The sequence below is a fragment of the Pan troglodytes genome, chromosome 10 (assembly GCF_028858775.2).
Source record: "Pan troglodytes isolate AG18354 chromosome 10, NHGRI_mPanTro3-v2.0_pri, whole genome shotgun sequence".
Classification (NCBI taxonomy): domain Eukaryota; kingdom Metazoa; phylum Chordata; class Mammalia; order Primates; family Hominidae; genus Pan; species Pan troglodytes.
In genome coordinates this window covers 136,617,817-136,644,308 of record NC_072408.2, presented here as the reverse complement: position 1 = coordinate 136,644,308, position 26,492 = coordinate 136,617,817, and the positions used below count along the sequence as shown (strand labels likewise).

The window sequence follows — 26,492 nt, the reverse complement described above, 5'->3', positions numbered from 1 at the left end:
GCCTGGGCAACATGGTGAGACCCTGTCTCTGCAGAAAATTAAAAAATAAGCTGGGCATGGTGTCATGTGCCTGTAGTCCCAGCTCCTCAGGAGTCTGAGGCGGGAGGACTGCTTGAGCCCAGGAGGCTGAGGCTGCAGTGAGATAAGATCACACTACTGCACTCCAGCCTGGGAAACAGAGCAGGACTCTATCTCAAAACAAATATAAAACAAAACCAAAAAAAAAAGAGAAATATTTCTGCCTCAGTGGCATCAGTAGGATTGGCAAGACATCGGAAAGAGAATAATTTCTTCACAGAACGACCCAGTCCTATTGAATGCCAGCGTTTAAACCACCTGAAATCTGTGTCTGTCCCCAGGGGTCTCCATCACGTTGAGAAAATGAGATGTTGCAATTGTGGAGTCAGACATCCAGGTTAAAACACATGAGTGCTGGCCGGGCGCGGTGGCTCACGCCTGTCATCCCAGCACTTTGGGAGGCCGAGGCGGGTGGATCACAAGGTCAGGAGATCGAGACCATCCTGGCCAACAAGGTGAAACCCCAACTCTACTAAAAATACAAAAAAAAGAAAAAAAAAAAATTAGCCGGGCGAGGTGGCAGCGCCTGTAGCCCCAGCTACTCGGGAGGCTGAGGCAGGAGAATGGCGTGAACCCGGGGGCGGAGCTTGCGGTGAGCCGAGATCGCGCCACTGCACTCCAACCTGGGGGACAGAGTGAGACTCCGTCTCAAAAACAAAAAAAAAAACAAAAAACAAAAAACAAACAAAAAAAACACAAGTGCTTAGAGCAGGGGCTGGCTCTTAGGAGCCGCTCAACGAATATCAGCCATTACTATTATTACTTAATTTTCTTATATATTAATTTTATTTTTATTAAAAGGACTAGAACCCATTTATTCAGTAGACTACTCCTGAGTTGATTGCTTTGGCATTTTGGGGAAAAGAGAGGACATTCTTATTTAAACACAATTAATATTTTAGCGGTGACGCATTCACCTTCACAGCTTCGTCGCTGAGTTCTCCATCTGTGCCTCTCGCTTTGCAAAACATCACTTTGCCTATTAGAAAAAGAGAACTTAGGGCAAAAGTTTAAGAAAGAGTTTAAATGAACATCCCAAGTAATATTAACATTTCAGTGCACCTCATTACTATTACAGAGGGAAGAAGGAAATACAGAAGCTAAAATTAACACGCTCTTGGCAGAAGTTCATGGCTTTGAGGAAAAGTTTTTTTCTGAGCAGCCCTGGGACCAAGGGTTGATTAAACTGGGATTTCATCATGTCTCAGCCCCGAATGAATGAAATAAAAACTCATTCAATCTAATTAGACAATCTTACGAGGGCTTGGAAGCAACCACCTATGGCAATTTCTTTTTTTTTTCTTTTTTAATCTTAGAAATAGATTTTTTTAGAATTATGTGAATCTTTTCTTTCTTCCTTTTGAGATTTGATGCTCTCCAAGGGGGAAAAGGATAGTAGAGAGCACGTTGAAAACTTTTGGTAACTCCATTGTTGAGGCTTTAAAAAAGTAGAATCATGTATATACACGGGTGTGCGCATATGTCAGATATAGTATTTAATATGTAATGTGTTAACTCTGCGTGTTTATGCATCCGCAGTGCCAAAATTTGATTCTTTTTACATTTTATTGTGACAAAGTTGAATACACTTAATCTATACTCTGCCAGAGACTCCCCCAGTTCTGTAACCAAACAGCACACTCAGCTAATGATTGTTCTTAAATTTAGTCATCAGTGACGATAACCATTCTAGGTGATAATTATTAAGCATTTCATGCTTTCCTTATTAAGCTTTTAATGCTATATTTATTAAGCATTAAGCAACCATTGCATTCGAGTATTGTCTTATTTAATTGTTACAAATCCCATGAGGCGGGGGTCCTTGTTTGATGTTTGAGGATGAGGAACTGAGGTGCTAGTGGCTTCAGAAGCTCGCTGGTGTTGCCCAGGCTGCCAGGGTGGGACCGGAACACAGTCTGGAGTTGGCCTGGGAAGCGGGCGGCTGCACTGGGAGCCTCCTTGCTGGAGGAAGGCCTGAGGGCAGCCCCCGCGCTGGGCTTTTTACTTTCTGTGTGTGCCTTCTCGGAGACATAAAAAATAGATACATAAATATTTTTTAAGATTATAGAAAATTAAAACTAAAACATTTTATTTTTCTCTAATTATAATTCATTTCATGGATTGAAGTTGGAGAATTTTTGTATTTTAATTTCCGGGGAACCGTTTACTGAGAGCTTACAATGAAGGGCCGCCGGACGTGTGCTCAAATGAAGGAATTTAACCCTGGGTGCCAGGGACTTGGCATGACTCCTCAGACAGGCTGGGAGGGGCATCCTCGGGGCCATTGTGGGGGAGGGGCCTGAAGCTCTGTTGGGGGGCAGTGCCCAAGGTCACTGGAGAGCCCAGCGATGTGCTCCATGCTTCAGCCGACACCTTTCACCACACCAGGTGTGTTCTGCAGAGGAAGAAGAGCCTCCGGGAGTGGCGGTCTCTCACCCAGGGTGTGTGCAAGGAAAATAGAGCTTTGATTTATATGTAATTTACATTTTATCCTAAACACTTAAAAAATGGAGGTTATATTTTTTAATGCGCATAATATATTGGTACATTCATAGGTGTAATAATACACATATTTAGGGGGTGTATTAAAATAGTTTTTACTGATCAGGGATGCATTTGAGTTTAGCAAAGAGGAGTGTAGATGCCAGGGAGTGACACACTGCATGAACCCTGTGTGAATCAGACACTCACGGACGTTCTGTGTGGGAGGTGGGTTTGATCAGTGCTCACCTCACCTCCCAGTCGCCGCAGGCTTGGCTCTGCAGCGGGTGATGGCCTCAGACGTAACCGCACAGCACCCAGTGGTTCCTTTGGGTCCGGATCGCCTCTGTTGAAGCTCCTATTCTCTTTCCCTTCAGGTCTTCCAAGTGACCTGCTATGGACTGGTTCAGTGTTTGTAGTGTTTTCAGTGGTGTGCTGTGATAGCTCTCCTTATATTCATATATGTTTTTAAAAATATGCTCAGTCTTTTTTTAAGGCATATTCCCAGAAGGGGAATTCCTGGGGCCAAAACTACCTATGTACTTTAAGAGTTTGAAGTTTAAGGCCGGGCACAGTGGCTCATGTCTATAATCCCAGCACTTTGGGAGGCTGAGGCAGGCGGATCACCTGAGGTCAGGAGTTCAAGACTAGCCTGGCCAACATGGTGAAACCCTGTCTCTACTAAAAATACAAAAATTAGGGCCGGGTACGGTGGCTCACACCTGTAATCCCAGTACTTTGGGAGGCCGAGGCAGATGGATCACAAGGTCAGGAGTTCGAGACCAGCTTGGCCAACATAGTGAAACCCCGTTTTTACTAAAAATACAAAATAGCCAGGCATGGTGGCACACACCTGTAATCCCAGCTGCTCGGGAGGCTGAGGCAGAAGAATTGCTTGAAACCGGGAGGCGAAGGTTGCAGGGGCTGAGATCGCATCACTGCACTCTAGCCCAGGCGACAGTGCGAGATTCCATCTCAAAAAAAAAAAAAAAAAAAAAAAAAATTGGCCGGGCGTGGTAGTATGTGCCTGTAGTCCCAGCTACTTGGGAAGCTGAGGCAGGAGAATTGCTCGAAACCGGTGGCGGAGGTTGCAGTGAGCTGAGATTGCACCACTGCACTCCAGTCTGGGCAACAGAGGGAGACTTTGTCTCAAAAAAAAAAAAAAAAAAAAAAGAGTTTTAAGTTTAAAAGTTCCTATTCTTAACTGACCTCCAAACAATGACAGCAGTTTATACTGCTAAATGGAATATAGCAGTGTGTGGAATATCAGTTATCTTGTTCCCTTGCCAACAGTAAGTTTTATAATTAAGGGGAAAAAAGAATATCTCATTAGTCTTTTAATTTGCTTGTCTTTGATTACTACTAGGTTAAATAGTGTTCTTGTTTGCCGCTGGCATTTTTTCTTTGGAGAATCACTCTTTCCTATTCATATCCTATGAATACTATTTTTCAATGTTAGGGTATTTCTCTTTTTGATTACTTTCTAAGAGCTCTTTCTATATTTAAAATAACACTTGATCATATATGGCACAAATATTTTTTACCCAGTTTAACAAGAGTTAAGAGCCACATCTGTGTTAAGCCTGTCTTTTCTTACTCCTCTTTCTTTGGATTCAGTGGAAGGGGGTTGGGCAATCTAAAATTTAAGTAACTAAGGAATCAGATCTAGGGAAAAGTGCAATGCCTGAACTGGCCGCTCTGACAGACAAAGTTTTGTAAATGTTTTGTCTCTCTCTTTCCAGATAAGGAACCGTTGCATTCTCTCAAATTGCATCTAGACCATAAATGCAGTCTTTCAGATTTTTAGGAAGAGAGTTGGAAAGAAGCTTTCTATTCTAGAGCATACCTTGGGCAGTCCTTTTTCCTTGGTCATACCTGGGTTGATGAGTGATTTAGGAAAGACAGTGTGGACATTCTGAGTTAACAGCAGCTCACCCGTGGCTTTTAATCCTGATTTATGGTCATCCTTTAAAAAGACCAGGAATCCAGTGCAGCAGTTTCTGTAATGGAGAGAGCAACTGCTCCTGAAAAGCACGTTGAATGATCAAATTTTATTGGTGCATGAAAACGTCAGAGGCGAATATCGTTGTTTGGTGGGGCAGCTATTTAAGCTCAGGTCTGGGCAATTGCTTTATTCTTGTCTGAAGAGAGAAAGAAAAAGATGTTTTGGATTACATTTTGTGTGTAATTATGTATGACAGATGTATTAAATTAGCCATTCCAGGGTTTTTGGAAATCTGCCTCCAAACTATAAATTTTATTTGACTTTTTCATTTGCAGGTGGCACGAAACCATTTCATGTATATTTCATGGGCTCCGGAGAGGCAGGAAGTCCAGGAAGTATTGTGATGCTGTAGCTCATTCATTCTGAGAGAGACATGGGTGTGTGGTTGGGAAGTAAATCATCTGCGTTTATGTTTTGGGTTAAAAATATTAACAGCAGATCGAAGACATTGAAAGCAAGCTTTTCATTTGGTGGGGGGAAAATCACTATTAGAAAGGTCTGAGCAAGTTTGGAGTGGGAATAAATTACTTCTCCTTGGTTTTCACCTTTTAAAGCATAAATGCTTCTATTTGGAGAAGTTGCCTCATTGAGGAAGATAAAGGTGCTGTTCTTTTTTGTGTATGTGCGTGTTTTTTGTTTGTATTTTACCTGCAACTGTAGAAAGTTTTAAAAAGCAATTGTTTGTAAACCTAGCAACTTAACAAAATTCCTCTGGACGTGTGAATTTTGTACTAAGATCTTCAGTACAGGACTCTCTGCCTTGTAAATAGCACCGTGGACCTGTGTTTAGTTTTGGTATTTCCAGGCTTACTTCCCATGAAAAGGGAATATCCTGAGAATAAATTCTTTTAGGGAGATGTCAACAAAGAAAATTGTCACAAAATACTTTCCACAAACATGCATATTTTAAATAATGCAAGCAGCATCTATAAAAAAATAATTACTAGACTTGGGTAGCACATATGTTACTGCATGGATTACATAATTATTGCTGGAATACATTCCTTTAAGTGGCAGTGGTCACATACAGCGCTGTTTATCGACAACAAATGTGTCATGGTTTCCGTTTCCTAGAGAGTGTCTTTGAACCTAATTCCTTTCTCCTGTAGGTTAAGAATAGATTTCTTTTTCATTTACATTTTCTTCTTTGCTTTGCAAAATTTGGAATCAATTAGAGGGACAGATTTGTTAATGATTGCCTTAATTAGTCTGTAAATGGCTATAGCTACAATGTGTTTTTTAACAAGCTGTCCAAATCTTTAAGTTTGTAGAGATATAAGTACTGTACAATAATCGTTGCCTCAGACTGCTGGATTTTAGTAGCTGTGTGTGTAAATATCAACACACACCTAGAGAGTCATTTTACTGCAGTAATTCATCTCTTTTTATGGTTTTGGGGGCCCTTTTTATGATTTAATGATTCATGGGAGATGTTTATTTTATGCACACAGAAGGAAGGTAGTGCCATTATGTTGTTATAGAAACACTACTTTTACTTAATAAAGAGCTAATGTATACATCTTTACATTTATGAAATGTAGCATATACTTGGGTAATATGACATTCTCTCAGTTAGTATTCCGGGGTACACACACACGCGTGCGCGCGCGCGCACACACACACACACACACACACACTGCATTCCTGGAGACACAAGCAATCCACTTAGTTATCAGAATCGTTTAGTTAACAAATACCAATTCTGCTGATCATAGGAAACACTGCAGAGATACTGAGACTCAGCTGATGGAGAACTCTCTCTCTCTCCTGTCTCAAGAGGATGCTGAGATCACAAGGTCTCAGCTCCAAATGTCTGCAGAGGTCAGGGAGCACATTAGACTGGAGGATTAAGCCAGATGTGAAATGGTAGTTGGAGCAGACAGGGCTTTTTAAAGGATTTTTAAAGGATCGTAAGATCTAACCATCCTTCCTTTGAGAGGCTCCATCACAATCATATTAAACATGTGACATGCACTCACACTCCATATGAAACATGACTAACAGGTAAATATATAACCATTCAACGGCAACTGATGCATTGACACAGTTACATGAGTTGGGAGTATTAGGATGTGCTGGGTACTGGGACATCCCAGGACTTAACAGAGTTGTATTTCTCATTTCAGTTATATGTTTAGTACAAGACAGTGGAGTCCTGCTGCTCAGGGAACAGGCTGATGGAAGCTTGAGCATCTGGGAGTTGTACCATCTGGCCCAGGAGGGCTCCACACCTTCCCATGGTGGGGAAGAGAGCCCCGAGAGGGTCAGACTCAAGCTCTGAGGTGCTGCAGCAATGAAGGGGCTGGATCATTTCTGCTCAGAGTGAGTAGGAGCATAGCTGGTCCCAGGGACTCATCCCTGCAAGGCATTGGGAAAATATGGGAAGGCATGTGAGTATTAGGTGTGCCACAGATGTCCCTGCCCCGTTTAATCACACAACTATACTATACATTTCAAGGATTTAGCATTTTTCCAACCAACATAATAATTTTTCATATTACAGTCTTTTTTGCACATGATTTTTTAAAACCTCATGCACAGGCTCGGTGTGGTAGCTCACGCCTGTAATCCCAGCACTTTGGGAATCCGAGGCAGGTGGATCATTTGAGGTCAGGAGTTCGAGACTAGCCTGGACAACATGGTGAAACCTTGTCTCTACTAAAAATAAAACAATTAGCCGGACATGGTGGCGCTTGTTTGTAATCCCAGCTACTTGAGGGGCTGAGGCAGGAGGATCGCTTGAACCTAGGAGGTTGAAGCTTCAGTGAGCCAAGATCACGCCACTGCACTTCAGCCTGGGTGACAAAGTAAGATCCTATCTCAAAACAAAAACAAAGATGAACCCCTCAAAACCCCAAAACCTCATGCACAGAAAATTGAGTTAACCTGACAGTTTGAGGAGAGACTGTCATTAACCCCAGCAAAGCCCTTTCCTTGCTGTATTTTCTACTTTTCTTGCATCTCCTTGCACTAGGGCCGTTTCTCATCTCCCATGGGTGCCGATCCTAATGCCTTTGCTATTGAGCCTCAAATATCCTGTGTCTTTGTAAAATAAAGACAGATGGCCTTGTGGGCATGTGTCCTAGTGCATACGGCTGATGTTACACTCTATCCTGGCTTCCTTTTTTACCTGCTTCATTCAGTAAGCCTGGGTTTCCTAAGATCTGGGCACGTTGCTGTTTGTTCCTCTCCCTTCTGTTCAATTCTCCATAGTATCCATTTACCATCTTTATCAGTTCCTGTTCAGATACCAAAAAGCTCATAGGTTCCATCCACCATGCCCCAAGTTCCTGATGAATAAAACGGCCCAATGTGCAGCCTGTGGGGAATAGAGCATGTGGTTTCCACTTCAAAATGGTGAGATTCAGATGATTTTAAGACGCTGTGCTGGCCTGAGCCCTCTGTGGACGGGGTTCCATTTGTGGGTCTGCACTGTGAGCCCTGCCGCCTGATGCCTTCATCACAGGAATCGTGCTCATCCTGAAACCGACTCAGGTCCTGCTGCTCCCTGCCCAGGGGCCAGAACAGAAGCGAGGAGTGGTGGAAGGAAAGCGGCTTTATTCCAGTGCTAGCAGCTGGTGCATGGTCAGGCTCATGTCCTCAAAAGACCATTCATCTTTCAGGGCTGAATGAGGGGGTTTAGGAAGGAAAACTGTATGGGAGATATGCAGGAGTGGTATGGGGGGGGAGGGGGCGGGGTGTAGGTCCACGTGCCCTGTTCCAATGGCTATCTTGAGAAATTGCCTGTCCTGAGGTTTGGTTGCCATTATCTTGATGCTGGCCCGATGGTGGTGGTGGACTAATTGTCCATAACTCCGTTTAAGCAGCAGCTGGGTCTCGGGACTGGTTTGTTTCAAAACAAGCCCCTAGAATTTCTAAGTACGTGCATACTTGGAGGAGGGAGAATAGCACATCCGAGTGCCTGGTGGAAAGGAGGGAAGTGAAGTCTTAAAGTGCATTTCCAGGCTACATTCTGAGATGAAGAAGGAAGGGAAAGGAAAATGTAAAATGTGTTTCAAGTCTGGGCCACTTGGTTACAATCCCTTATGGAGCGGATTGGCCTCAGTCCTTGAACAGTGATCCGAAAGTTCCTGGGGAGGAAGAACAGAGATGACACCCCCTCAGTGATTCCCCAACCAGGCTGGGTGTCAGAATCTTCTGGAGAGCACATTTGAAAGTGAGGAATCCTGGGTACTGCTCATATGCGACATGCTTGAATTAAAAAAAAAAAAAATAGTTTTAGGCATGTAGGCATTAGGAACAACAGCCGAGATCCCCAGACCTAATTATGCTATTTGCTTGAGAGGAATTTCTTGTAGACCGACACCGACTTGTTAAATGCCTTGCCCATGGGCAGAGGAGTGGAAACTAGAGCTGAAATTGGGGACAGTGCCTGTGGCAATGGGCTGTGAATTTCACATGGGTACAGCTTTGTTCTTAGAAAAACACAAATTCACATTAAAAACAGGAATGAAATGAAACAAATATTCTGAGTTTTTTGTTTTTTTGAGATAGGGTCTTGCTCTGTTGCCCAGGCTGGAGAACAGTGGCGTGATCACAGCTCACAGCAGCCTCGAACTCGTGGGCTCGAGCGATCCTCCCACCTCCTCCTCCCAAGTAGCTGGGACTACAGGTGCACACCACCACAGCTGGCTGTGTTTTGTTTTTGTTTTTGTTTTTCATTTTTTTGTAGGGATGGGGTTTCACCACATGGCCCAGGCTGGTCTCAAACTCCTAGGCTCACATGATCCGCCCACCTCAGCCTCCCAAAGTGCTGGGATTACAGGCATGAACCACCATACCCAGCCCAGAAATATTCTTTAATGGTGAAGGAAGGAATTACAAGGGCAGAAAGGGAACAAGGTTTGCCTTTGTGTGTTTCCGAGTGTAGCTTACTTGAGGTCTGCATTAAAAACAATTCAGTTGCATGGGTCACACATCAATGCAAGAATAATTTATCTGGAAAAATATCTACGGGGTCTATGAAAGCCAAGTAGAGTTGTGTGTGGAGCACACACTAAACCACAGAACAGCCTGCACTCAGGCACGAGCATCTTCAAGGTCAAAGTCTGGACATCGGCCAGAAGCATTTGTGATTTGTGAGAGGCATCAGTGTGAAGAACCCATAGGTCAAGGTTGACTTTCTGAGAGTGACCAGCTAAGGTAGGGAGTAGAGGGGGATTGTTAGAAAGAGTTAAATGAGTTTGCTTGTTCTTAGCAAGGTGGAACTTGGATTGAAGGGGTTGAAACTAAATTCAAAACAAGCTCTCTGACAGGTAAAAGTGGGATTATTGGAGACGGTGCCTTTGAAGGACTCCCCCAGGATTCAGAAAAGTGACAGCTCCATATAGAAAGCCTTCCTCTCAGATCATGGCCGGGTTTGCGGCAACAGTGACAGGCGGAATGGAACAAATGCCTGCAGCGTCCCCTGCCTATCTCTGAGCCTGCGCACCTCAGCCCTTCACCTGCCGGGCAGAGGCCTGGGAGGAGGCAGAGGTGGCCGTGCTGGGATGGACCTAGCGCTGCAGAAGCCACAGAAATACTCAGATATGCATCATCTTGTTTGATGCTCCCAGTGGCCCTATGGGGGAAGCTGTGAGGATGTCATGTCCCCATTTCATAAACAAACAGGCTCCATGGTTTAGTGCAGGGTCTGCAAGCTTTTTTGTAAAGAGCTACGTAGTAAATATATATCCTATTCGATATGTTATATACCATGTTATAGAATATAATATATAATATTTATGATATATCCTTTTACAAAAATATTTTATGTATATATATAATTTGTAAAACACATGTGGCCTCCGTTACATCTTCTCTTCCTCCTCTTCCTTTCATTCTTTCCCTCCCCTTTTCCTCTCCTTCTTTTCTTTCCGTTATTCTATATCTCTTCCTCCTCTTCCTTCTTCCAACCCTTTAAAAATGCTACAAAACGGCCAGGTGCAGTGGCTGACACCTGTAATCCCAGCACTTTGGGAGGCTGAGACGGGCGGATCACGAGGTCAGGAGATTGAGACCAGCCTGGCCAACATGGGGAAACCTCGTCTCTACTAAAATACAAAAAAAAAAAAAAAGAAAAAAAAGAGCCGGGCATGGTGGCAGGTGCCTGTCGTCCCAGCTACTCGGGAGGCTGAGGCAGGGGGATCTCTGGAACCCGGGAGGCGGAGATTGCAGTGAGCTGAGATCGTGCTACTGCACTCCAGCCTGCCAACAGAGCAAGACTCAGTCTCAAAAAAAAAAAAAGAAAAGAAAAGAAAAGAAAAAGAAAGAGAAAAGAAAAAAAAATGCTTCAACGTGTGCTTATTTGGAGGTCATGCACAAACAGCCTGGGGTTTGTTGGGAGGCTGGAAGATGCGCACCCTGGGTTTAATGGCTTGCTCAGTTTTTCTGCTGGTCAGTAGAAGAGCTGAGAGCTGGTGAGGTCTGTCGGCTCTGAATCCAGCTCTGTTTCCTACTGAAACTGGAAGCAGGAGGCTAATCATTGTTATAACTGCGTGTGCATTCCTTAGAATACAGAGTAATAGAGAAAACCGCTAGGTCATGGTCCAAAGCACTCACGTGTGTCGTCTCGTTTGGAATCCACCCTGTTTTATTTTTCACGGCTGAGCCAGCCGAGGCACCGGCCGCAAAATCCCCATCCGGGATCAGAAGCTGTCGGGCCTCAGAGCGCCTCTCAAGCCCACACTCACTTGGCATCAAAGACCACAGTCTTTCTATATAAAATATCATTGCGCCTTGTGACGGAAGCAGACACACGCAATCGCATTTGCATATTCAGTGGTGTGCATGTGTGGGAGGGACAATGGCTGTCTACCCTGACTCCAGCCTTGAAAGGGTCATCTGTCAGTGCCCATGTCAGCGTCTGTTCTCTCTTCTGTGGGTATCGGGGTCTGGAGTTTCCTTTTGGGAAACCAGCTTTCTTCACCCCTTCAGTGATGTGCTGGTGAGTGGGCTGGGTCCCAGTTCCTGGCTCCAGAGGAGGGTACGTGACCCAGGGGGTCAGAAATAAACAGGCCAATGAGGTTCAATTTCAGGACTCATGGTGGAACTTCTAGAAACTAGAAGCCTGGAGAGAAAGAGCTTGGAAAGAGAGAGCCTGCCTGTGGGTGGAGCCACCTCCTAGCCTGAGCCCAGGAGGGAGGGAAGGGGAGGAGGGGAGCCAGACAGAGAGTCCTGGGGTGTCTCCAACACTTGAATTCTCGTGACTTAGAAATTTGAGTAGCATGCAGTAGAAAAATCACTTCTCAACACCCAACTACGTTGACTTTTCCATCACCAATTATTGAAACTCCTGAGTTAAACACTTAGGTTTGAGTTTTAAAATAATCGTTGTAATAATAATAACTAACTTTTATAAAGTGCTTTCTACATAGAGAAAAATGACGAGATAAGGCCCAATCATTTTGGGAGGTTTATTTCCCAAAGTTAAGGACGAGTGCCTGTGACACAGCCCCAGGGAGTCCTGACAACTTGTGCCCAAGGTGGTTGGGGCCCAGCTTGGTTTTATACATTTTAGGGAAACAGGAGACATCAATCAATTTATGGAAGAAGGATACTGGTTCCATTCAGAAAGGCAGGGACACTGGAAGCAGGGAGGGGGCTTCCAGGTTACAGGTAGGTGAGAGAGGAAAGCTTGCATCCTTTTGAGTTTCTAGTAAGCCTTTCCGAAGGAGGCAATCAGAATATGCCTCTGTCTGAATGAGCAGAGGGATGACTTTGAATAGAATGAGAGGCAGGTTTGTCCTGGGCAGTTCTCAGCATGAATTTTCCTTTTAGCTTTTAGTGATTTTGAGGGCCCAAGATATTTTCCTTTCACAGCTCTTCTGGATGATCTATGAGTGAGTATGTTGTCATCTATCGTCTCTCTCTCTCTCATGTGTCTGTGTATGTATTGATGGATATGTGTGTGTATCACATGTTTGTATGTATGTGTATGTGTGTATGTATGTATATGGTTCTTCAATCCTTCCAGTGACTGAATGGAGTGGATATTGCCATCAGCCTTAATTTGCAGTTGGAGGATGGAGGTGTGAGTGCAAATGCACTGTGTCTAAGGAAACAGCTCAGAGCCTGAGCTCTGTGCCGCTCTGTATCTGAGAGGCTTGGAGCTGAGTGAGATCACACTCTAGATTCTTTTTCACAAGTAAGTAATGAAATATAACCTGAAAGGAGACAAACTTAAAACCTGAGGTTTTAGCTGGAGATTTGATTCAGTTGGTTGCAGCAGTCCAGGATCTGACCTGGGTGAGTTGTTCTCATTGATGGTAAAAGCTCTGGGTTTCTCGGAAAAGACACCCTTACTTTTTGCTGTTTTGGCTTTGGATGATTTCAGATGAAGTGTGGAGAATCACCTACCCTTATTTCAGGAACAAGGTTGATGCTTCAAAAGCTTCCCCCTCTCCTATGCTCTGCAGTGAAGCTTTCCAGCCTCATCTCAGTTCGCACCTGAGACTTAGTCCTGGCAGTTCCTGGCAGAAGCAGGAAGGGAAAACAAGGGGCTAAGGTGACTCAGCTGTTACCCCAGGTCTGGAGACTGTTCCAGGAGTGGCTCAGGACAGACATTGACCTCTGTAGACAAGGAGGCCCTGAGTTTGGGTGACCTGGTGTGCTTGGCAAGCTTTAGTGTCATTCCTTAGGGGAGCATTGGGTGCCAACTTCTCCACCTTGCCAGTCCCATAAAAGCACATTTGTCATGGAAAAAAAATGTGCTGTACTCAGTGGTGGAATTGGATTTCACAAGCTTTATTGTCACCATCCCTAAATTCCCGGGAAGAGGAAGAAGAAGGAAATGTCCCTTTCTGGGGTGATGCCTCTCCCTGTGGCCGTCGTGTTTCAGAAAAGCCACTGAACTCTATAATAACCACGATTATTCTAACCATGATTCTGGTTTTCTTTTTTTTCATTTTCTGATTCTCATTGTGCTTTGATGCCACTGGTTTGTTATAGGAATAACATATCAGCTAGGAATGCTGCTGGCTGCAAGTAACAGAAAATTCAATCAACAGAGCCTTAGCCATCTCTGGGCTTGTTTGTCTCACATAAAAAGAAGTCTAGAAATTGGTAGCTGCCAGCATCCTTGGTTCAGAAGCACAGTGGTGTTGGAGATTCACACTGGCTTCTTGCAATTAATTCCCTCAGCCACCTCCTCATAGCGACAGTATGGCTTTATACCCTTCCACCTCTTTCAAAGGCAAGGTGCAGATGGCTCTGGGATAGATAATTTTGCCTGTTTCTCTCTTGGAATAATTTTTTCCTCTAGAGGATACCTTTCATCCTTCTCTTCTCCCTCCCTTTTCTCTCCCTTCCTTTCCTCCCTCCCTCCCTCCTTTCCTTCCTCCCTCCCTCCCTCCTTTCCTTCCTCCCTCCCTTCCTCCTTTCCTTCCTCCCTCCCTCCCTCCTTTCCTTCCTCCCTCCATCCCTCCTTTCCTTCCTCCCTCCCTCCCTCCCTTCCTTCCTCCCTCCCTCCCTTCCTCCTTTCCTTCCTCCCTCCCTCCCTCCCTTCCTTCCTCCCTCCCTCCCTTCCTCCTTTCCTTCCTCCCTCCCTCCCTCCTTTCCTTCCTCCCTCCCTTCCTCCTTTCCTCCCTCCCTCCCTCCCTTCCTCCTTTCCTTCCTCCCTCCCTCCCTCCTTTCCTCCCTCCTTTCCTTCCTCCCTCCCTCCCTCCTTTCCTCCCTTCCTTCCTCCCTCCCTCCCTCCTTTCCTTCCTCCCTCCCTCCCTCCCTTCCTCCCTTCCTTCCTCCCTCCCTCCCTCCTTTCCTCCCTCCTTTCCTTCCTCCCTCCCTTCCTCCTTTCCTTCCTCCCTCCCTCCCTCCCTTCCTTCCTCCCTCCCTCCCTCCCTTCCTCCTTTCCTTCCTCCCTCCCTCCTTTCCTTCCTCCCTCCCTCCCTCCTTTCCTTCCTCCCTCCCTCCCTCCTTTCCTTCCTCCCTCCCTCCCTCCTTTCCTCCCTCCCTCCCTCCCTTCCTCCTTTCCTTCCTCCCTCCCTCCCTCCTTTCCTCCCTCCTTTCCTTCCTCCCTCCCTCCTTTCCTCCCTCCTTTCCTTCCTCCCTCCCTCCTTTCCTCCCTTCCTTCCTCCCTCCCTCCCTCCTTTCCTTCCTCCCTCCCTCCCTTCCTCCCTTCCTTCCTCCCTCCCTCCCTCCTTTCCTTCCTCCCTCCCTCCCTCCCTTCCTCCCTTCCTTCCTCCCTTCCTCCCTCCCTCCTTTCCTTCCTCCCTCCCTCCCTCCTTTCCTCCCTTCCTTCCTCCCTCCCTCCTTTCCTTCCTCCCTCCCTCCTTTCCTCCCTTCCTTCCTCCCTCCCTCCCTTCCTTCCTCCCTTCTTTCCTCCCTTCTTTCCTCCCTTCTTTCCTTTCCTTCCTTTCCTTCCTTCCCTTTCTTCCCTTTCTTCTCTTCTTCCTTACTTCTCATTAGCCCACAGGGAGGATAAAATGTTTTTGAGTAGCCAACCAACCATATCTCCCACAAATAATAACATGAATTTAATTTGAGTGCTCATATTGTACCAACATAATAGGTAATGCTTGTGATATTGGGAGGGGAAGGAAGGCTGCTGTGAATGCTAATAGATATTTGGGGTTTATCTACATGGATAAATCAGAATTGTTAACATTATTTATAAAGATAATAATTACATAATTTCTAAATTCACAAAGATTGTTTGGCTTAATGATTTCTAAATGTATGCTGTATAACATTAGGCGGCTTTTATTAATTCTATTTATGTAATGGAGAAGCAAAGACTAATAATCCTGAATCTTAAACATGCCCAAAGAACAAGCTAAGGAAAATTCTCTGGCTCGGTGAGATGAATTCCTGAGCCATTGCAAAGAGGGTGAGAGATCATTTCACAGAACCTCTGCCAATAATTCTCTGTCCCAGGCCCCCTGCTTAGCCTTTATTTTGCTACTGTGGGTATCTTTGCATATGATTTGCATACAATCATTCTCATTGCAGTAAGAGAATAAGTTATTAATGTTCCTCCTGGAAACTGGGTGAGCATAAGCTTTCATTTACAGAGTCTGTCTTTAGGGCACACTTCATTTTACTTAGAATAAATTATCATACATTTATCATTAGTTAGCAAGTTATTAACATGAATATAAACAAATATGTGGCCCATTTCTTTAGGAAGATTATGGTTTTAATCACTTAGTGGCTGTAGCAGGCAGCTTATACATATTTTATTTTTTAATGGCTGCGCTTTCTCAGTTTCCATACTCACATTAAAAACATAATTCCAAGCACTTTGCATCTGTTAGCTCGGAATGCACTTAACTGAGGTGAGGCGGCTAAAAATTAACTTCCAGTGACAAACAAGAACTTCCTCAGACACCTTTTTACACTTGAGACTTGCTGGAATTTGTTTGTTAAGGATGTCTGGGTCTATGGCAAGGAATGTTTTGAAATTTAATTTAGTGAACTGTCACAGCAGGAAACACCGCAGGCTCAGAACGTGGGTTCCAGCAACCACTAATGAGGAAGGACAGAAATTACTGTGGACTCAGTCTAATCAGCCATAGCAGTAAAATAGTTAAAAAGTTGCAAAATACCCATTAGTATTTTGCAAATTCTACTCCTTGCTTATATGAGGACCATGGAAGGGAGAAGAAAGCCTGTTTTGGTTCAGCTGCTTACAGTTTTTAGCCAGTGCTCCGGAGTTCTGCCTGGGGGTGTGACCATGAATTTGGGGCTTAGAAACTGGAGAGGACCCTTTGTTAACTGGGTGCTGTTGGGCAAGTTACTTAGTTTCTTCAAGCCTCAGTGTCTTCATCTGCAAAATGGGAATAATCATAGCACTCATTGCATAAGACAGCCTTAAGAATTTTAAAGGTCAAGCCTGGGGAGAGCTTAGGAGAAGACCAAATATAGAGACGCGCTTAATTATTAATTGCTATTATTAAGAGTGATTGTTATGAGATGTTAAATTGCCTTCTGAACCACCAAATAATGATCACTAAAATCAATTCATAATTTAGTATTTTGCATATTTCATTATGGTGTAATTTTTAGAATAGTTATTAGCACAGCCCCTTTTTATTTTTGCATTTCGGTTCAAGACAAGACTTATTTAGACAGCTTCTGAGAAAAGACATCATCAAACTGCTTTTCACTCTATTTTTCTTTCACAACTAGGTCAAAGCAGGGTTTTGATTTTTTTCCTTTTGTATTTCTTTTCTCCATCCTTGTTGCTGGTTGACCAGCGAAGCTTCTCCCCACACCTCCATTTCACCCAGTCCTCGGGTGGATCTTGCTGTCTCAGGCCTCTGACCCTGCTAGTCCATTCGTACCTGGTTACCAGGCTGGAATGTGTCCATACCTACAAAATCCAGTCCAATCCCTGTCTGTTGGCTTTTGAAATTCTTTAGGTAAATAGCCTTCTGCTGTGGGGCATTGGGATGATTTTCCTGACCGGGTCGTTATCACAGCGGAAGGATTCCAGCACTTCATGAGTACAAAGTTGAGTTCAAAGAAGATCTTTTTCTTCTTGATAAAAGACTCTTGTGTCCCAGGAGCAAGGCGGGCTGAACTCATTCAGTGCATTTACCTCTAGAGACATGAGGAACGACAGGCACGGTGAAAGGCTGACTCAAGGGAACTTGTCATTTGCAGTGTGGGCTGTTTCTCCCTGTCTCTTTTCTGTCAAGAAATCAGCTATGTCATGCTGTATCAAACAAAACCCTACGACACCTCTAGGCGGTTTAACCCAAAGAAGATGTACTTCTCACCCACGCTGTGTGCCCAGCTCTGGTCAGCAGGATGGGCCCCTCTTAGGAGGGTCACTCAGGGACTCAAGCCGATGGAGGCTGTATCCTGGCCCCTGCTCCCGTGGTCACAGTGGAGACACGTGCGGCCCTTGAAGTTGTCACCTGAAAGTGACATGTGGCCCTTCTGCACAGTTCAGGGATGCAGCAAGTCTCAGGACCACTACTGACTTTATACTTTTTATTTTATTAACTTGATTTTTTTAGAGACCGGGTCTTGCTCTGTTGCCCAGACTAGAGTGCAGTAAGCAATCACAGCTCACTGCAGCCTCTGCCTCCCGAGCTCTTGATTCTCCTGCCTCAGCCTCATGAATAGCTGGAATTATAGGCATGCGCCACCATGCCAGCTAATTTTTTTTATTTTTTTGTAGAGATAGGGTCTTGCTGTGTTGGCCAGGCTGGTCTTGAACTCCTGGGCTCAAGTGATCCTCCTGCCTCATCCTCCCAAAGTGCTGGAATCAGAGGCGTGAGCCACTGCACCTGGTTATACCCCTCACTTTAAAGTGTGGGCCTGGAAGGAATGTTTGTGTGCAGCCTGGATGGCAGCCACAGTGGGCGTCCCGAGGGCGCAGTCCACCCCATACCATGCAGCCCCTCCTGGGTAATTGTCTGAAAGTGATGACTCCACCCACCCGGCAGCACACACAGTGGCTCCAGATGCAGCAAGGGGCAGAGAAGAGACACTGGGCTTGGGAGAGTGCAGGTGGAGGGCCTTGTGTTCCCAGGGCATGGCAGGGGAGGCTGGTGTCTCCGATGGGTCAAGAGGACATTATGGAAGGTGGTTGGAGCTCAAGCCTCTCGCCGGTAACCCTATTAGCAGAGAAATTGATGAGTAAATGAGGGATAGCAGCGGTGGAGGCAGCAGAGTGCACTGCCCAGCTGGAGGATGGGAGAGGAGCTTGAGCCTGAAGAAGTCGCCCACCCACGGAGACACGGAAGAAAGTGACTGGGCCGGGCGCAGTGGCTCACGCCTGTAATCCCAGCAGTTTGGGGGGGCCAAGGCGGGCAGATGACCTGAGGTCAGGAGTTCAAGACCAGCCTGGCCAACATGGCGAAACCCCATCTCTACTAAAAAAAAAAAATAATACAAAAATTACTCGTGTGGCCTGTGCCTGTAATCCCAGCTACTTGGGAGGCCGAGACAGGAGAATTGCTTGAACTGGGGAGGTGGAGGTTGCAGTGAGCTGAGATCATGCCACTGTACTCCAGCCTGGGTGACAGAGTGAGACTCCATCTCAGGGAAAAAAAAAAAAAAAAAAAAAAGAAAGACTGCCCATCTGTGTTAAAGGAACGAAGTGAGCAAATAGGGAACAGTTGTTAAAGATCAAGAGCGAACAACCAGTTATCCAGGGGCCATCCCTTAAGGAAAAAGAGCTCTCTCGCCTGCTCTCTGCCTCAGCAACAGAAGAAATACTTGCCGGATAGTGGGAGGGTGATGGGACAGCAGGATCCTCTTACCCATCCGGACCTTCAAATGGCTAATCTGTAAGTGTCAGCTCAGATGGTGGAACAGGTGCCACAGACTGGGTGGCTCAAACAACAGACTTTTATTTCTCATGGTCTGACGGCTGCAAGTCCCAGATCAAGGTGCCTGCAGATTCAGTTTCTGGTGAGGGCTCTGTCCCCATCTTGCAGACGGACACCTTCTTGCTGTGCCCTTGCATGGTGCATAAAGGAAGCTCTGATGTTTCTTTCCCTTCTTATAAGGGAACTAGTCCCATCCCGGGGGCCCCCACTGTTGTGACCTCATCTAAGCCTCATCACCTCCTAAGTGCTTCACCTCCTGAATCCGTCATACTCGGGGCGAGGGCTTCAACATAGGAATTCCAGGGGTGGGGGAGGGCACAAGCATTGAGTCGGTAACACAATCTAATATTGGTTAGGAGCTGATAGCTTAAAATATGGTTGAACAGGACTGAGTCTTCCTAGCCATAATAAACATTTTTCAAAACTCAAAAAGTACCTGAAAAATTATGGAGTTGCCTGAAATGTTGATGATGGAGCCTGCTATGTAGTAGAAAGAGATTTGATGGAATAAAGTTGAGAGCCGTTACTGGAAGAAGATTAAAACTGCTTCAAAACTTTACCTTATGAACTGAAATGTTGTAATCCAGCTGGTTTCTTGTATGCTTTGGTGGGCCTCCTGGGTTCGAATTCTTGCGCAGACCTCCATAGCTGTGTGACCTTGGACACAGTGCTCTGTGCCTCAGCTGTCTCACCTGTAAACTGGCCCACGGTTGAGTGTCTGTCCCTCACAGGGCTGTCATAGGATGGGATGACTTCACCGATGAGAAGCACTTTCCTACATCAACGCCTGGCTCATGCTAAGGCCTCTCTATTCATGTTAGTTATTTTAACAGGAATGAGATTAAATCAGCCCCCCAATTTAAGACCAATAATAAGAGACACCATATTATGTTTTAACAAATATCTGGGCACTCTGCTTTATACCTTATATTAAGCCCTATAAGATAGGTATTGTTCCCATTTTACAGATTAACAAACTGAGGTTTGGAGAAGTTAAATGTGACATAGCTAGCAAGTGACGGAGCCGCGAATTTGTTCTCACTTCCACCTCTACCTCCTTCCTCTCCACGATTCTTCCTACAGCTGAATTCTAAACACACTGACCTGCCTCTGTGTTCCTGACCAGCCTGCTTTTGCTTCCCTGGGGCCCTTGCACAGAAGGAGCATCATGGCTGAAAGGCCAATGTGCATAAAAGAGTTTGCATCACAGGCCTGAGCCCACTCTCCTTACAAAGGCTGCTGGCAAGGCTGGCCGTTGGCTGGTCCACGGAAATGTGGATTTCAGGAGGACTCCCACCATTCCCTAACTGATGAAAGGGGCTTACTGCGCCTAAACTCTTTGTATAAAAAATATGGCGTATGCAGGACACCTGCTTTTCTTCTAGGAGTCTGGAATTTCAGCATATGCTGGGGAGAAATGTCCACATGACCAGCCCCCAAAAACAACTGTGTTAGGCCATTCTTCCATTGCTATAGAGAAATAGTTGAGACTAGGTAATTTATAAAGAAAAGAGGTTTATTTGGCTCACAGTTCTGCAGGTTGTACAGGAAGCATGGCAGTTTCTGCTTCTGGGGAGGCCTCAGGAAGCTTCCAATCATGGTAGAGGGAAAAGGAGGAGTAGGCACATCACACGGTGAAAGCAAGAAGAAGAAAGAGATGTGCGAGGTGCCACATACTTTTAAACAACCAGATCTCACGATGACTCACTCACTACCTCGAGGACAGTTCTAAGTGGATGGTACTAAACCATTCATGAGAAATCTGCCCCATGATCCACTTCTCACCAGGCCCCATCCCCAACATTGGGGATGACAAATGAACATGAGATCCAAGTGGGAACACAGAGCCAAACCATGTCAGTGTGAATCTCTGTCCCCTGAAAATCATATCTTGAATTACAATAATCCCCAAATGTCAAGGGCAAGACCAGGTGGAGATAATTGAATCATGGGGATGGTTTTCCCCATGCTGTTCTCATGATGGTGAGTTCTCACAAGATCTGATGGTTTTATAAGGGACTTCCCCCTTCGCTCAGCACTCATTCTCTCTCCTGCCTCCCTGTGAGGAGGTGCCTTCCGCCACGATTGTAGGTTTCCTGAGGCCTCCCCAGCCGTGTGGAACTGTGAGTCAATTAAACCTCATTATAAGTTATCCAGTCTCGGGTATTTCTTCATAGCAGCTTGAGAATGGACTGATATACAAACCATATCAACAACTCTGGATGCTGAGCCTCTGACAAGCTTCCATGGTAGGGGACACTGTAGGTGTTGTCAGAGCTCAGTGCTGAAGAAGTTAAGTGTGTCCTGTGTGACTCCCTGGGGAGGGACTCTTGGGAGCTTGAGCCTGGCTTGCCCTGACTTCCACCTGTGTACCCTGGTCCTTTGCTGGTTTTGTGGTCTGACCTTCTGTTGTAATAAGTCCCAGCTGTTTGTGCAACCATACGCTGAGTCCTGTGAGTCCTCCAGTGAGACAGCCAACCTGAGGGTGGTCTTCAGGACCCCGGCAGGTCTCTCAGCTCCTCTAGCCGCTCAGCCCTTCTCCCCTCCAGCCCTGCTCAGTGCCCCATCCTCAGACACGGTGCCGCTGGTCACCCTCTCCATGGCTGACTCTTCCACTCCTGTCCTCTTTCCCGTCCCTTGGTTTTGTTTTTGTCTTTGATCCTCCAGCGTGTGTCTCAGATTGTCTCTCTGATGTATTTATTTCCTGTCACCCCCCAGTGAATTTGCTCCATGAGTACAAAGATCACGTCTGTCTTTTGCACTATTATATCCTCAGCACCTAGCATGGTGCCCAGCATACAGTAGGAGATCAAAAAATATTTCTTCAACAAAGGAAACCTGTGGTTTCGGCCATTTACCAGCAGCACTCCTGCTCCCCACTTCCAAAGACCAGCAGGCTTCATGATTCCCTAAATCCCAGGGGTGGTCCAGTGACCAGTATCACATCTCCTGGAAGTTGGCAAGAAATGCAAGTTCTTGCCCTTTTCCCCCAGCCCGCAGACGGGCAGAGTCACAGGCTGCATTTTAAGAAGATCCCAGGTGATGCACCTGTGTGTTGAAGGGTGAGTGGCACTGTCCAAAATGGGCTCTGTAAGTTCCGCTGCACGTTTTGGTTGGCACTTTTGCCCCTGCCAGAAATACTGTTCCAGTGTTTCCATATTTCTTCAGATCGAATGGGTTTTTGAGGCCTGCCTGTAGTCCAGCTTTCCCTGTGGGAAATCCTTACGTGGCTTCCTTTCCAGGCAACCGATGTGCAGACCCTGAAATTATGGGCTGGCAGACTGACTTCTGGTGCCTTCAAAGTAGTTCCATTGGCCTGTTTTCTGAGGATGAAGATTCCATCTGACAGCTTTGCCACCTGTTAAAATTCAAACCCCCCAGAAGGCCAACCTTTTGGAGTCCTTTAGTCATTCTCCAACTGTGGGGAGCATCTGACGTGTGTTTCAGAGAACACCAACACCATGGAATTCTCCAGGAAATTAAGTTCTCTGTGCCCAAAGATGCTTGACAAATGCGAACACGCAATACACACCATTGTGTCAAATAATCTAAGTCCTACAGTGAGAAAATCTGTCTTAATTTCTCGAACCCCCTATTTCTTAAACATTTTTGATCATGGAATGTTTTCACTCTGGAATATAGAAAATCAGAACTGGAATCAGAGAATGTTGCTTTAAAATGGCTAATTTCAGATCCATTGTTAAAACGGGTTTATATAGGAGAAAGGAGGAGGGAGAAGAAAATGAAGAGAGGTGGTTGAGAAGCAGGCCAGAGAGGCTGACATATAATCTTTGCTACTTGTCAGATTTATCAGCGCTTGGTTTGAGCCTTTCTTGCATCCCTTTGGAATTTTTAATTAAAATCTGGGGGCAGCCAGGCGTGTTGGTGCACACTTGCAGTCCCAGCTACATGGGAGGCCAAGGCAGGAGGATGGCTTGAGCCCACGAGTTCGAGGCCAGCCTGGGCAACATAGCAAAATCCTATCTCCAAAAACAAATAATAAAATAAAATTTGAGGGACAGTTTGTTCAATTTTGCCCTTTCCTCTAGCTTTTGCATCCATATAAATCATTTCTTTACACCTGAAATATGAGCTCCTTCATGATGGAACCGTTCATCCCATATAGTTTCAGTTGATGCTTCCAAAAGGCTGCTGAAAGTTTTGGGCATGAAAACATAAGTAAATATATTTTGAATTAAATGAGTTTCTGGTATACCTCTGATTAGGAACACTCCACTCAAATAACCTTGTGTCTGCATCTGTGCTTGAGATATTTATAATGTATGGTTAATTGCTCCAGAGGGGATGCGCACGCTGAGTGTGCATCAGAAGACCTGGGCTTGTGCCGTAGCTCTGCCAGACTCGAATAACCATGTAGATTCTCTGAGTCTCTGTTACTTTACCTGCAAAAGAGCACTGATGGCCCCCATTGTCACACAGGGTTGTTGGGACGTGCAAATGGAATAATGGGTGGAGAGGGGCCTTGCAAAGATATTGAGTGGGTTAAGAGCACCATCTTTGCAACAACTGGCCCCTAAATTCCTAAGGGAGGCAAGATGGTCTTTGAAAAGAACTCCTGAAAAGGATTCAGGCTGCTTGAGGGACTTGGTCTCTGCTATGGCCAAGGTTGCAGAGATGGAGAACTTCCATGCGGAAGGTAAGGAGCTTGCTTTAGCTTCGGACAAAAAAGAGTGCCAGGTGAGAGGAACCAGGGGAGGAGGAGGTGCTGAGCTTTTCATGGAGGAAGGGCTGAGAGAAACCTCAGCTGCCATGAACAAACTTCTTGAGAGCAGTCATGTCCATGGTGCACGTGCGGTCATGGAATTCTGTCCCCGGCTCCAGCCTCAGCTCCAGGACACTGCGTCTCCCACTCATGAGCACTTTGGGTAGCAGCAGCACTTTTCTTTCTGGTTGAATCTGGTGAAAGACCTGCCTAGAATAGGAGGAAAACATGTTTAAATAATATTGATGATTATGTTAATAATAGTAGCAGGCCATAGTGCTGGTACTAGGAATAATAACACGAACAGCAGTACCAGCAGCAACTAACACTTAGCACTAACTACGTGCCAGGCACTGCAGAGCATGCCACACGTACCGTTAGTGATGAGGGCTAATTTCATCCCCGTTTCATAAGAGGAGGAAATGATGCATGAAGAGGCAAAAGTGTGACTCAAGGTCAGGGTCCGCAGACTCCAGAGTCTGCACAGTGAATAGAGTCTACACAAGCAAGTTTATTGCTGAACGCCGCAGGAAGAACCTGGGGTGTGTGGAGTTGTACTTCCATCCCTGGTGGAACTGGGGGCTTGCTTGCACGGAGATCTGAAGAGATAGCGACTCCCCGACCTAGCAGCTAAAGTAAATCATATATGGTATTATGATATTTTAGTATATCTTATTTATTCAATTATTATAAATATCACAATTGATGGGGAAACCAGATGCCAATTCTCCTTTCTAGCTCCTTTTGATCCTCTCATGAATCCATTCATCAAATGCCATGATGAAAGTGCAGTGCTTGGCACTGTGGGGTGGGTAGGAGAAGGGATGAACAAATTTCACTATCTTTATGGAATTTCCACTCTAAGCGCGTGTTCTCATGCGGGGCAGCATGAACCTATGTTTTCATTCCTTTTCTAGGCTGTCTCCCGCAAGACAGCAGTTGTGTGCGTTTAGCAGAGGAGGAAAAGAGAGATGGGACAGTTTTTTTTCTTGTCTTTTGTTTTTTCGAGACAGAGTCTCGCTCTGTCACCCAGTCTGGAGTACAGTGGTGCAATCCTAGCTCACTGTAGCCTCGACCTCCTGGGTTCAAGCAATCCTCCCACCTCAGCCTCCTGAGTAGCTGGGGTTACAGGTGCAGGCCACCACGCCCAGCTAGTTTTTGTATGTTTTGTAGAGACAGGGTCTCGCTATGTTGCCCAGGCTGATCTCCAACTCCTGGGCTCAAGTGATCCATCCACCTCGGCCTTCCAAAGTGCTGGGATTACAGGTGTGAGCTACCACCCCCGGCACGTTCTACTTTAAGTGTCACTAATTCAGCCACAGTCTGTGTGTGCAGGTGCATACACCCACTGATACGGCCGTTAAATGAAAGGCAACTTGCTGTCTTGAAAGAAAGTATTTACATAAACACACCCCCTACACCACACACACACATATACACACACACAAACACACTCCACACACATACACATACACACATACACCTCACCACACACATATATGCACCCAAACCACATACACACAGATGCGCACTTATACACATACACACACCACACACACACCCCAAACCACATACACACAGATACACACATAGACACACACCCCCACACCACACACATACACACGTAAAACCCCACACACACCCCCAACATCACACACACCTCACACACATACACCACACACACCCCAAACCACATACACACAGATACACAAACATAGACACACACACATCACACACACCCCACACCGCACACACACATATACACACATACACCTCACACTACACAGACACACCCCAAACCACATACACACAGATACACACTCATAGGCACACACACAGCCCCCACACCACACACACACACACACACATACACCTTATACCACACACACACATGCACAACCCAAACCACATACAGATACACATACATAGAAACGCACACACCCCACACCACACACACCTGACATACACACACATACACCTCACACCACACACACACCCCACACCACATACAGATGCACATAGACACACACACTTACACCACACACACACACCACACACATATACACACATACACCTCACACCACACACACACTCCAAACCACATATACACAGCTACACACACATAGGCACACACAAACCCCCACACCACACACACACACATACACCTCACACCACATACACACACACCCCAAACCACATACACACAGATACACACACAGACCCCCCCACACACTCCCCCAAACCACAGACACACAGATACACACAGACACACATACCCCACACCACACACACACCTTACACCACACACACCCCAAGGCACATACACACAGATACACACACATACACATCCCCCACACATACACACCCCCTCACACACCCCATATTACAGACACACCCCACATTACACAGAGGCACACCCCACATTACACAGAGGCACACCCCATACTACACACACACACACCATCTTATCTTTATGATGTGATTCTTTCCATTCTCCCAGCTTGCTAAAGTGTGGCTTTGGGTTCTCAGACTGAAAATGGAAGGAGTGAGACCTGAGGTTTTGCCAACAGATCCTGGAGAAGTGGGGAGAGAGAGTGGTTGGTGCCCCAGAGTCAGACTTTATTTCTCCATGCTCTCCATTGCAGAAACTAAGTGTGTGAACTTCTTGTTACGGCGTCTGGTTCTGTGTGTTCACGGTGAAGGCTGACTAGCAGAACTCTGTGGACCTGGTCAAATGCTCAGTTCCTTGGTCCTTGCAGAAAGACATCATCTGCACAGCTACGGAAAAGCCCACTGTGTCTGACGCTGAGCAGGCCTTCAACAAATACACACTAAGTGCATGAATGCTTGCATATATTAAGGTGCAGTGGGGATTGGACTGCCAGGAACTTTGACTGCAGCCATTGCATATTGCTCATTAACT

General features: G+C 45.8%; 1 protein-coding gene and 1 long non-coding RNA gene across 4 annotated transcripts in view; one reads left to right on the top strand and one right to left on the bottom strand.

Moving 5' to 3' along the window:
- TMEM132D (transmembrane protein 132D) overlaps positions 1-26,492 on the top strand; it is an 818,999-nt gene that overhangs the window by 58,128 nt on the left and 734,379 nt on the right. The window lies entirely within an intron of this gene.
- On the bottom strand, positions 1,851-11,264 carry LOC107967686 (uncharacterized). Of its 2 annotated transcripts, XR_008538606.2 has the most exons (4): positions 11,126-11,264; positions 7,695-8,776; positions 4,495-4,700; positions 1,851-2,096 (listed from the first exon to the last, which is right to left on the bottom strand). It is a non-coding gene; the product is annotated as an uncharacterized LOC107967686 (long non-coding RNA). The 2 variants fall into 2 exon arrangements; XR_010148183.1 differs by lacking the exon at positions 1,851-2,096 and having other exon boundaries at positions 4,406-4,700.